This window comes from Schistocerca americana, chromosome 2, assembly GCF_021461395.2.
Source record: "Schistocerca americana isolate TAMUIC-IGC-003095 chromosome 2, iqSchAmer2.1, whole genome shotgun sequence".
Taxonomy (NCBI): Eukaryota; Metazoa; Arthropoda; class Insecta; order Orthoptera; family Acrididae; genus Schistocerca; species Schistocerca americana.
This window is the reverse complement of record NC_060120.1, coordinates 397905849-397918567: the sequence shown is the minus strand read 5'-3', so window position 1 is coordinate 397918567 and position 12719 is coordinate 397905849. Positions and strand designations below refer to the sequence as shown.

The following is a 12719-nucleotide window of genomic DNA, read 5'->3' as shown; positions in this document are numbered from 1 at the left end:
ATACTGTTTGCATATGAAAGTACAGTGCTATGTGCACATGCATACTTTTAGATATTTAATGGTTATGGGTGTTTGCAGTGAAAATTACCAATTGTGCAAACAAACAACTTTGGATCCTTCCACCCATTTATGTCTTGTTTATTTCAAGGGCCATTTGCCTCTCTCTGCACCAAGTGTCAGTTTAGCGCAGTGTAGCTGATAATGCATTTACATCAACATAATCTCTGATAACATAGAATGTCCATGAATTTTTTATGTTTGCATGACATAACTCGGCCAGCTAAATAAAATACCTATAGGAGACACCTGATTGCTATGACAAAGAAAGTTAACTTACAAATCTGATGTGGCATGAAATCCTTGAAATATTTATCTAAAAAATTTTGATAGTTTTATACAAAAATGGAACATTGTCAATGTTTCTGAAAACTATATACATAGAGATAATTATAATTCCAATTTTTTGCTATTTTGAGACTGAAATTATTCTGCCATTTTAATGGAGTGGATACAGCCAACTTCTTTTCAGATACATTGATATATTAATATATAGACTTAAGATCTGTTCATTCTTATATGAGCTATTTTATTAGTAATTTGACAATATGTTTCTCCTGTCATGGGACAGTTTTGTGTTACTTACAGGTGTTTATTGTGATTCTGGGAATGGAGCTACAAAAAATAGATTGTGGATTTGTAAATGGAAGAGGCCATATTTTCAAGAAGCAGGCTGAGAGTGAGAAGCAAGGATAAAAGGCATGGTATCAGTAGAAATAAATACCTAGGAAATTTTAGAGATGTATAGAATAATTTGTACTTTTGTCATTTGTTTTATTGAAATTCCACATTGGTGCTGCTGTATTAACTTTTACATGATATCATTATAGCTGCCCAGTCCTTATTTTTATTTAATTGAGAATTAAATCAGCTCAGATTTGTGTTAATTTAGCAGGACATCTAATTTTCAATATTCATGGTATATATTAAATGCTTCTTAACCTGGCACTATTTTGTTTCATTCATTCGTGGATAACGGTTCCAATTATTACTGTCTGATTATGAGTACATATGAATCGTTCTTTATTTAACTACTGTAAATGTGAATAACAAACAATGAAAAATCCAGGATGGAATGTAACAATACCAGAGAAGGAAAGTTGCTACTCACTATATAGCGGAGATGCTGAGTCACGATAGGCACAATAAAAAGATACAAACAGTTATAGCTTTCAGCCATTAAGGCATTTGTCAGCAGTATATATACACACACACACACACACACACACACACACACACACACACACACACACACTCAAATGCAACTTGCACCCATGTCGGCTGTCTCAGAGAACTGAAACTACAACTTGTTTACATTTACAGATTGAGATCCATTATTTTTAACACTTTATCATAAGCAACCAGCTTATTCAAATGAATTTAGTGTGGCATGAGTTAGAGGCCAGAAAGCAGAGCACATTGTGTTATTTACTGACTATTGTTCCTTTTTGGTACAACCGACAATTTTTTTACAAATTATTTTGGAATAAAGAAAACGACGCACCAAAAGGCAGAAGCCCTACATCAATGACAGGTACAAATAAAAGGTACAGAGCTTGGCTAGCTTTTGGAACACACTTCCTTTTTCAAGCTTCTAATAAAAAAAAAACACACACACACTCACATTCACACGCCTGTCTCCCTACAGTGTGCACAGTCAACTGCCAGCTCTTTCCTGGTCCACACTGAGTGTACTGGTGTGAGGTGGGGGTGTGGGGTGTGATTGGATGAGGGATGGAGAGAGATGGGTGGCAGGGAGAGGTTGCGGGGAAGCATCTAGTGGGTAATGGGAGAATGCGAAGCCATCTGTGGGCTAGCTAGCACTGCAGGTACAGGGGACAGATGGCAGACAGCTGGGCATGTGATTTCATAGACTAGGGCATGAGATAGCAGCACAAAACAAGCTGATGGGGGTACAGCGAGTTACCTTAGGTTCAGGCCAGGACGGTTATGGGAGCGAAGGATGTGCAGTAAGGATAGCTCCCATCTGTGCATCTCAGAAAAGCTGTGGGGGGGGGGGGGCATCCAGATAGCATGGGTTACAAAGCAGGCATGGAATCTTGCTTGTTGTGCTCTGCTGAATGTTGTGCACTTGGGTGGTCCATCTTGTTTCTGGCAACAGCTTGGCGGTGGCCATTCATTTTTATTGATAGCTGGTTGGCGGTCGTACCAACGTAAAACACTGTGCAGTTGGAGTAGGAGAGCTGGTATATAAAATTGCTGCTTTCACATGTAGCCAAGCCTCTGATTTCTTTCATTCCTCATTCATTACACCTGTCAACGTTATTGAATTCCCCCTAACACCAACTAAAACCTTGACTCGCCACTTCCAATGCCAACTTCTTTTCCCAGTGCATTCTCCTCCCCCCCCCCCCCTCTCCCCCAGCCCTTCAAAATGGTCTACCTACTCCATTTATCTGCAACAGTTCAGAAAAGTTTCCGTATTCCTAGCCAAAACCCTGTCCCATGTCCTATTTTGTAAATGCTCCTTAAGCCTGGAATCCCCCCACCCTTGTCCCCCTTCCCTTGGTCTAACCATAAGAATCCCTATTTCTGAATCCCACCCCTTCCTCCACAATGACCTTCATCTCTTCAGATTCCACCAGTCCCTTTCCCTCCCAAACCTGGTCATGTAAAAACACCTCTCCATGGCACAGGCATTGCTGAACCACCTCCACTCCCTCCAGAAAATACTGTTACCCCAACACCTTGAAGAACATTCCAAACACCACCTCCACAAGTTATCCAGCCTGCTGACATCTTACTCCAACCTTGGAGCACTACTATCCAAACCCCACCCTATCCACAGTTTTCCTCCTCATCCACCCCTCATAGCATCCAGACACTGCCCAGCAGATCTTTTCAACCTGCCACATCCTCCAAAACAACCTATCAACACTCCATGAAATCCAGAGCCTAAAACATCCCAGAGCATTGTTATTAACCTCTCCACCAAAATCCTCAGCCTCACAGAAGTTTCTGTCCTATCCAAAGGCCTCACATTCAGCTGTACTCCCACGTTTAACCATTTTAGACTTGTGAAAGACCTACTCTCCATCTCCTGCTTCCTACAGTGGAAAAACTTCTTTGCCACTGACATCTCCAACCAAAGTCAATTCAATCCCAACACGAATGATAGAGCATAATTATATGGAACAAGTAATTTTTCATTAACATATCAAATTAATTTGCACATATGGTTGCATTCTGAACATTTCTAAGTGTGTGTGTGTGTGTGTGTGTGTGAACGAGTGCGTTAGTAATTCCTACCCACTATCTTTTACATGTTACAGTAATAGAAAATTTCCTATTTTTGTTACAGCATTCTGCACCATTTTGGGTGCTGATGAACCTTAATGTAGAGTAAAGAATTCCACCTTTCCTTCTGATATTGCAATTATGTACATCGTTGTTCCTTTTGAACTGTAATGGCTTATTTACAACAAACTTCATGAGGGAATAAATAAACTGTGAAGCAGTCATCAGAAAGCCCAACTACTTAAACAGATGTCTACAAGTTGATTGTGGGTGGACACCACATATTATTCTTACAGCATGTTTTCAGCAATGAAAACTTTCGTTCTTTCTTTCTTTATTAAAGATGAGTTACTCCAGAATATTGTCCCATAGGACATTATTGAATGCAAATATGCAAAGTATGCCAACTTACTGATTAAGTTGTTTTCGGAGTTCCAAAATGTGCTTTTTCCACTTTAAATTCTCGCCAATGTGGACATCCAAGAATTTTGAAATTTCCACTCTATTTATTATTTTCTTAACATGTGTTACACGTATCATTGATGTAATACCCCTAGATGTGCAGAACTGAATATATTGTACCTTTTAAAAATCAAGGGTGCAACAATTCATAGGAAAACAGTGAGTGATATTTTCAAGAACTTTTTTAACTATTTCTTTTGTTTCTGTATGTATGCTTGGACTGATTACAATACTAGTGTCATCTGCCGAAAGAACTAATTCTGCTTGTTGTATATTATACTGAAGATCTTTCAGATATATGCGGAACAGTATTGGATCTAAGATTGAGCCTTGGAAAACCCCATAAGTGATTTCTTCCCTGTGAGGATTATGACCCCCGACTAAATTAGTTGCTTTTTAGGTATAACTTTGTGCAATATTTTGAACATGGCTGCACTACAGCAATGGTTACAGAACAGCAAGAATAAAAGACAGCCAACCAGTTTATCTGATTGGTAGATTATCACCTGCCAATCAGCTAAATGAGTTAAATGTCATCAAATCGATTGCAGTCAATAACGAGTATGATCAGATCATGGTAGATCACATCTTCAGAAAGAAAACCTCTCAAAAATGTTCAATACTGTGCAGTGACCTTTTCTGACACAATAAGAAATTCTTATGCATCCCCTTTTTAGGAAATGTTTCTTATACGGTATAAATTTAACTGTAATGTCTCTTTCTCTATAGACAAAAGTTTGGAGAGAAGACTTCTGCATAGTGTGGGAAATACAGGTGACTCGTTTTCCAATTCAGGTGTCTATAAATTAACCTGCAATAACTGCACATGCTATTACATTGGTCAGACTGCAGAGCTGTGAGGACAAGATACAAAGAGCATCTGTTACACAGTTATTCCTTACAGAGATATCAAACAGCACATGATGGACCTTTGGGAAAAATTACAGATCTATAAACATCTTGGGTGCAAAGATAGAAATTTACTAAATGACTAGCTGCAGCTTGCCTGTAGACAATTTTTCGATGGTTTCAAACCCACACTCTTCACAAAAAAATCTTCATACAACTGCCGGAAGACTTTGTGAGCCGTTCATTTCCTCAAAATTCTATTATACAATTTTTGTGCATGCAGTTTCGTTGTCAGTTTATATTGTACTAGGATATTGATGCTACCCACTTTTGTTATATTTGCCACTATTCAGAGACCTATGAATTTTGCTCTTAATTGTCATTATGTTTAATAGCATGCTTATGCACTGGAAATTGTCGTTTCCATATGATGATGTACTTGAAGTGACACTAATTTTATTGTTGACATTATGCTTGTAAAAAGTACTTATACACAGATATCACTAGTTCCATATGATAATGTACTGACAGTCCTATATGGTTCTTAACTTATGCCAGGATATTTTATGTATTTGTCTTTTTCATCATATATTTCTATTCTCGTTGATATGCATGGTGTATCTCTGTTAGTAATTTCAATGTGGTTATGCTTATTGGCTGTTTATACCACCAAGTGTACAGTTGTTTTCCAGGTATCCATGATCTCCATTCTCCCTCAGTTGGCATGTAACTACTAACATGGTCTGTTGTTTTAAGCGATTGGTTTTAATTATGTGGCAAGCCCTTGATTCTAGGGGTCTTAATTTTTGCATATGGATGTACAGACCATTGCCGATACATGCAATGTGAAGACAGCTTTTACTGACTGAAAAGCTAGTGTGAAAGTCCACTTGACCTATGTTGATGTATACCGTGTTGTTTGTGATGGTCCTACACTTGTAGAGAGTAGCTTCTGCTAGACACGTAACATTGGTCCATGGCGTTTCCATTATAAGTTATCACATTGTATGCAGGTTTGTGCTTGTAAAGAAGATGGGTTTAAATCTGTTGAAACCGTGTTCAAGGTTATTTGAAAACCACCATTAATTGCAACTGGTTGGCTGTCGTTAATTCTTTGTATAACTTTCTGCATTCTTTTGGTTAGTTATGACATCATCCATTGGTTGGCTATCCCATCAATCCCATCAAGCTTCAGTTTATCTAGGATGATATTGTGATCCACACAGTCAAATGCCTTAGATAGGTTGCAGAAAATGCCAGTCAGTGCTATTCTATTATTTAGTGCTTGTGAAATTTGGTTTAATGCGTGTGAAATCTGGTTAGTGAACATGCAAATGGCATTTTCAGTAGAGCAACCCTTCAGAAACCCAAACTGTGATTTGCTGAGGATATAGTTGTGCGGGTGAGATACTATTATACAATACACCGCCTTTTCAAAACATTTTAAAAAATTGTGTCAGCAGTGAAACAGGTTGGTAGTTATTGACATCTTTCTTACCACTTTCTTAAAGAGGAATTTAACAATGGCATATTTCTGTCTTTCTGGAAAAATGCTTTGAGTCAGTGATGAATTTCAGATAAGACCAGGCTTATTATGTGGGAATTAATCTTTAGTACACTATAAGAAAAAGGCATCAAAACCAAGCATGCTTCGATTTTGAAAGAATATATAATTTTCTTAATTTAAGGAGAAGTTGGTGATACAGTCATACAACTCAATTTTATGAGAGTTACTTTTTCAACAAACTGGTCTGGTTGTTCTCTTAAACTGTTTGTCTCTACACTTTCTACTATATTTATGAAATGATTATTAATTACATTTGCTACTTGTGACTCATCATTTATTGCACTTGCATTTAGTTCAGTAGTTATATTATCCTGTTTCATAGCTGTTTGTCCTCTCTCATTTCAGTACATTCCATACATCATTCAGTTTGTTGTCAGAATTACTGATTTCTGACATGTGTACATGTTTCCAGAATGAGATTTTCACTCTGCAGCAGAGTGTGCACTGATATTAAAATTCCTGGCAGATTAAAACTGTGTGCCGGGTCGAGAACTCAGTACCTTTGCCTTTCGTGGGCATGTGCTCTACCAACTGAGCTACCCAAGCATGACTCGCGCTCCGTCCTCACAGCTTTACTTCCGCCAGTACCTGTAAAGCTGTGAGGACGGGGCGTGAGTCGTGCTTGGGTAGTTCAGTTGGTAAAGCACTTGCTCGTGAAAGGCAAAGGTCCTGAGCTCGAGTCTCGATCTGGCACACAGTTTTAATCTGCCAGGAAGTTTCAGATGTACATGTTCCTTGCTTTTTAATAAGCTCTTTTTTAGTAATTTGTAGTAGTTTTTTGTAGTGTGCAACTACTGCAGGATCCCTACTTGTTCTCGCCAAAAGATACATTTCCTTTTATTTTCCTTTCACAAGATACTTTAATCCCTCTAGTGGTCCATGGTTTTCTACATGGCTGTTTAATGTCCTTTCTGATTAGCGTATGCAGAAAGCTATTTTCAAATAATGATATGAATTTATTATGAAATAGATTTAACTTCGTGTTAGCATTTTGTTCATTATAAATTTCATCCCAGGTCATCTCTTGTAAACTATTCTTAAAAACATGTGTCCTGAAGTCAATAATTATCTGGTATCCACTGAGAAGTACCTCTACTGCAAGGCATTATGTTATTTATCCTAACTGACTGTGCATCTTGATCAGAGAGAGCATACTGGGTAAACAGTTATTTTCCTGCTTTGAGCTTCATCGAAGAAAGCATTATCAATTAGTGTCCTACTGTCTTAATCACCTGTGTGGGAAAGTTAATTACTGAGACCAAATTGTAGGATCCAAATTATGTTTCCATATCATTTTTCCTCTGAGAATCCTTTAGAAAGCCTATATTGAAGTCACCACAGACAGTTAAATGCTTGTTGCTGCAGTTCAGAATTTCCAGCGTGGATCTATATACAATTACAATTAAAAGTGAACTATTTTTCAGTGTTAGTCCACAAGCACACACTTCTGTTTACTGATCACTACAAAATCTACTTGTCTCAATGTTTTCTGAACTTGTGTTGTGGCTTAATATATGTGACAAGTCCTCCTTTTCCTATATTAGTTCTGCATGAGTGAGGTGCTATAGTGTAATCTTTTATATGTAACTTATCTAACCCTGTGGTTATGTAGTGCTCGGACAGGCACAGGATGTCTATCTTTTCAGAACTCTCTAAATTTTCCAGACAGACAAGAAGTTCTTCTATCTTAGTAATCAGTCCTCTAATATTTTGATGAAATAAGCTAATCTTATTTTTCTGTGCATTTTTAAGCATTTTTTCGAGGTCCTTCTGTTATTTTTACTTCTTTTCAATCCCTATTCTAACCTAAAAAAAAAACCCTCTGTCACTAGTAGCCACAGGTATCTTGCTGTGTGTGATAGTGTCACACCACCACCCCCCCCCCCCCCCTCCAATATATTATGTAAAAGTAGTTCATCCAACCTATTTTCCCTTCTCCTGTTTAGGCGCAGTTTATGAATACTGTTTACAGAATTCACTAGAGCAATGACAAAAGAAAAATATTTACTAAGTTACAGTTAATTACAAATGAAAGCAGTAACTTTACTTACTTTACTCATCAGCCATGCCTTCTTCATGTACTATTCCTTGTGTTATATAAGCCATGGACGGGAGTCTTTTTTTTTCCATAATCTGGGTACACTCTTGCTATGACAGTCAGAAAAATCGGTTTTCAATGCAGTCTCAAGTTGTGGAAATATAGGTATTGGAAGAGGTAGAGTTATCCCTATTTCCTGGCAGCCCCCTCTTTTTATCAACAATTTTTTCCCCACAAGCACTTGATGTTCTGTGTGTGGACAGATGGATCATCAATGACACACATTCAACAGAATGATTTACAAGTGCATGTTGAAATCCCTTTATCAGAATGTAAAATTTTCTTCCCCCTTGAATAAAATCGAACTATAAAGCACTTGCAGGATTCTCTTTCAATGCTGCCAAATGCCCAAATACATTCAACTTCATTTTTCAATGAGCATCCTCTCTGGTATCTCCTATTAGCTATAAGTGATTCGCCTAATTTGATGAACCTTGTTTTATCCACCATTTGGAACAGTCTCATTCATGACTATGATGTAGCAGCCTTCTTCGCAGAAACTGTATTACCTGCACACTGTGTTCATAGTCAATTGTGTTTCAGAAGATGGTGCTTGTAGCATGTAGTCTCTTATCCAATGGAAAACTAAAATCATGCTCTTCTCGATGGATAACTTGGAGTTGTCGAACTATGTGGTCTTTCTTACAGATTTTCACTTGTGGTTCTGGATGCAGTGCAATTGCAAAGGAAAATCAGCATCTCCACTTTTCTTGCAAAAATTTCACAGAGTTGAGTCCATGATGTTCTACACAATTCCTGTTAATCCTCATGTGGAAACAATCCAAAGTCCCAACAATATTTCGAACAACTTTCCACACTACATAACCGAGGAATTAGATTTTGCCATGTCAGACTACTGCTTTCAATCATTGCTATTCACATTTGAAAACAATAAACCATGTTCCACCGGGAAAGCAGTAAATATTTGCCATAATTTGCGCCACCAGAGTCATGTGGTCAACATCAAGTCGCATGTTCAAAGTACATGTTTAGCCCTGCACATTCCACAGGCAATCATTCTTGGAAATTACCAAATCGACAAATTTGATGATCAAATTGGAAAGTACTGTATTGGGTTTTGCATTTCATTGAAGAACTGATGGTTCATTACGTAATGAACCAGGCATTGTTGTGCAGCAGGAAAGAAACAGAAAAGGTAAAGAAGTGTGGAAAAACTCATTAGTTCCAAATAGTAAATATTTTAACGTTTCCCCATAAATTCCTCTTTTACTGTTCTACGAGGTGTGATTGGAAAGTTTTAAGAATGGGCTTGTAATTGTACAATGTTCGTACTTACATGCTACTGTGATGCATCTCCTTCAAAATTGCCCCCTTCTGACTGAACACACTGACTGCAATGGTGTTTCCACTTTTGGAAACATACCTGGAATTTTTTTTCCTGAAGTGTGTTAAAGATGCTCTCTGTGTTTGCCTGGATGTCTTCAATTGAGTCAAATCGCTTCCCTTTCAGTGAAATTTTCAGTTTAGGGAACAGGTTGAAGTCCGCAGGGGCCAAATCAGGGGAATATGGTGGTTGTGAAACCAGGGGAATTTTGAATTTGGTCTAAAATTCAACAGTGGAGAAGGCATGATGAGCCGGTGTATTGTCATGATGTAGCACACAACTCCTGCCTTTGCACAATGGAGACCTTTTCTTCCGCACCTTTTCACGCAAACACTCAAGGACACATTTGTAGTATTCCTGGTTAATTGTCTGTCCTCCAGGGGTAAATTCATGATGCACAATACCGGTGTAATCGAAAAAAATTACCAACATTGTCTTCGACCTTTGACCGACTTTGCCATGCATTTTTTGGTCATGGTATACCCACAATTCATCACCTGTAGTTACTCTATTTAACAAATCTGGGTCATTTTTAGCCCGCTTAATCAGATCTTGGCACACTTAAAGTCGATATTGTCTCTGCTCACTTGACAACACTTTTGGAATGAATTTTGCGGACACTCGACGCATGTTCAGATCTTCAGTTAAAATTGACCGAACTGCACAGAAACTTAAATTAAGTTCATCAGCCATCTCCCTAATTGTTATCTACGATCAGAGCCCACCATGCTGCGAACTTTCAGAACATTTTCATTTGTTTTTGAGGTGGAAGGACGGCAGGACTGTGGTTCATCTTCAAACAAGTCATGGCCATTTTTGAATCTGTTGAACCAGACAAAAATATTTGACTGGCTCATACAATTATCTCCTAAAGCTGTTTTTAATAATTCGTACGTCTCAGAAGCTGATTTCCCGATTTTAAAACAAAATTTCACACAAACTCTTGTCCAGTTTTCACACAGACAGAATCCGGCAACAAGCCCTAACAGATCTGCACTCAACCATTAGCCACAACGAACTGTATAAAGGAAATGCAGTTTTGTGTCAGAGGGCATTCAAGGACAAGGCAATGACTCACTCCCCACCCTCCGTGTACCTGCCTGCCAAACCAGTAAGCAGTAGCGGATCCATTCTTAAAACTTTCCAATCATGCCCCGTACATACATCCACAAATTCTTATTGTTCCTCTCCCTTGTATACCTCCTGAGTCTAACAAATATGCAACCATAGGTGCCCACAAGGAGAGGGGGAAGGGGACAAGAGGGATACTTGCCTCCTCCTGGAATCAGCGGTATAGACTTTTTAATTCATTACTGAATTCTCACAAATTTCTGGATACAATTGTCTATAATTGCACTATTCTGTAGAGTCAGCATTGAGAGTGTGACAGGAAACATTACTGTGTTAGCAATCTGTTTGTAAACGGGTTTGTTTGTTTGTCAGACTGTCAGTGAGAAATGATGCCATTTCCTTGTTGCTGCAGTGGTTTTAGTACTGTCCTACAGTCAAGGCAGATGTGGAAATTTACAGATGAATGCCAGAGTAGTTTCCCCAGCCTGATTCCACACCAATTCACAGCACAAAAGAAACATGGGTGCACTGTACCAGTCCTATATTAATCACCAAGCATTACAAGGGTATCCCTTTTTTAAGCTGCACAGCTTATCACAACAGTTGTTTTCTGTTGGTCTCTGGTTAAAGAAGACCCATCATTGCTTGCGGAAACCACAGTCAGTGTTAAGGCCACCACAAGCAATCAGATTTGACTGTCAAACTTGCTTGTTTCCACTCACAGGTTTGTCAAATAAACTCGTACAGGTAGCAATAATGTACAACAGTTTAACCTCACTTTCGAAGTAGACGCTGTTCATACTGTGAAGTATTGTAACACTAGTGAGAATCGCTACCAGTGCATAAAAAGAATTTTTACCTTGACTTTGGCAGTGTGTAAAGAAGAAAATGAAAAAAAAAAACCACTACTCCAGGGAATAATTGAAACAGAGAGAGAGAGAGAGAGAGAGAGAGAGAGAGAGAGAGAGAGAGAGAGACGCAAAAAAATCTGCTAATCTGCTAGTGGAAATATTACACTCAGAACCCAGTGAGTACACCACTTTTCTCTGAATGGACAGTAAAACTTTTAATAACAGAGTTATGTTGTCCTAACATTGAGAAAGAAGGTACAAGTAGTAGAAAATTTGTAATTTATTTTCTTCTCAGTTAATGATAGTTTATTAAAATATCGCAACCTGGGAACAGTTGCATCATCCATAGAAGAACTGGAGAGCTTTGTTCGTATGTATGGTCCCCCCTCCCCCCTGCTTCTATTTTGTGAGTAGAACATTGATTTTCTTCTTAATCTCTTTCTGCATAACATATGTGTGGGAAAGATACTACACCCCTATCATTTTGGTCACTGCCAATACTGTTTTCTTTTTATCCTTGATTGTCATTTCAAAAATTGTGGAAATTCACAACACAGTGAGATAAATTACAATAAAACTTTTTTTCACAAAGCATATGTGGTGAAACATCAACATAACAATGTCCGCCATCTTGTCAGATCTGCCATCAGTCAAAATTTCTCTCATAAATGGCAAACACACTTTACGTTTGACAAACATGCCAAACACAGTGCCCTACACAGTCAAATATTTGACAAACTTAGTAAGTTTGTTCATATGTATTGGCCTTTATTGTCACAGAGAGGTTGATGTAACAGTGAAGGACATGGTGTTAGGGTCCCTTTGGTGCTTTCATTGATGCTTCATCTGGGGATACAAATGTATCAACCAAAATGAAGAAATACAATTTTCTGCACTAGAAGAGAAAGAAAAAAGTGTGAACTTTTAAGGCCTTAAAGATCTCCACTTCAAGAATTGGGATGCTTTCAAACTCCATGCAATGCAGTGCAACATATTTACAGATTCAGCAGTCCAGTTGACATGTCTGCATAGTAATGTGTCAAACTTCGGAGGTGATGACCTTCTTGGTTCAGTTCTAGTTCTGTTGGCATATGCTGACCCACATTGTACTTCAGCTAAACAACCTCAAAAATTTTGCTTTCAAAACACATTTAAAATCGT

The 12719-nt window shown here is 38.2% G+C and overlaps 1 protein-coding gene across 9 annotated transcripts in view; it reads left to right on the top strand.

Moving 5' to 3' along the window:
* LOC124595310 (diacylglycerol kinase epsilon) overlaps positions 1–12719 on the top strand; it is a 203312-nt gene that overhangs the window by 4330 nt on the left and 186263 nt on the right. For 6 of the 9 annotated variants that reach the window (XM_047134007.1, XM_047133999.1, XM_047134002.1 and 3 more), the window contains one exon: positions 646–756. The gene's annotated coding sequence lies outside the window, so the exon portion shown is untranslated. Of the gene's footprint in view, positions 1–628; positions 762–12719 lie in introns of all 9 variants that reach the window. The other 3 variants (XM_047134005.1, XM_047134006.1, XM_047134000.1) reach the window with 2 other exon arrangements.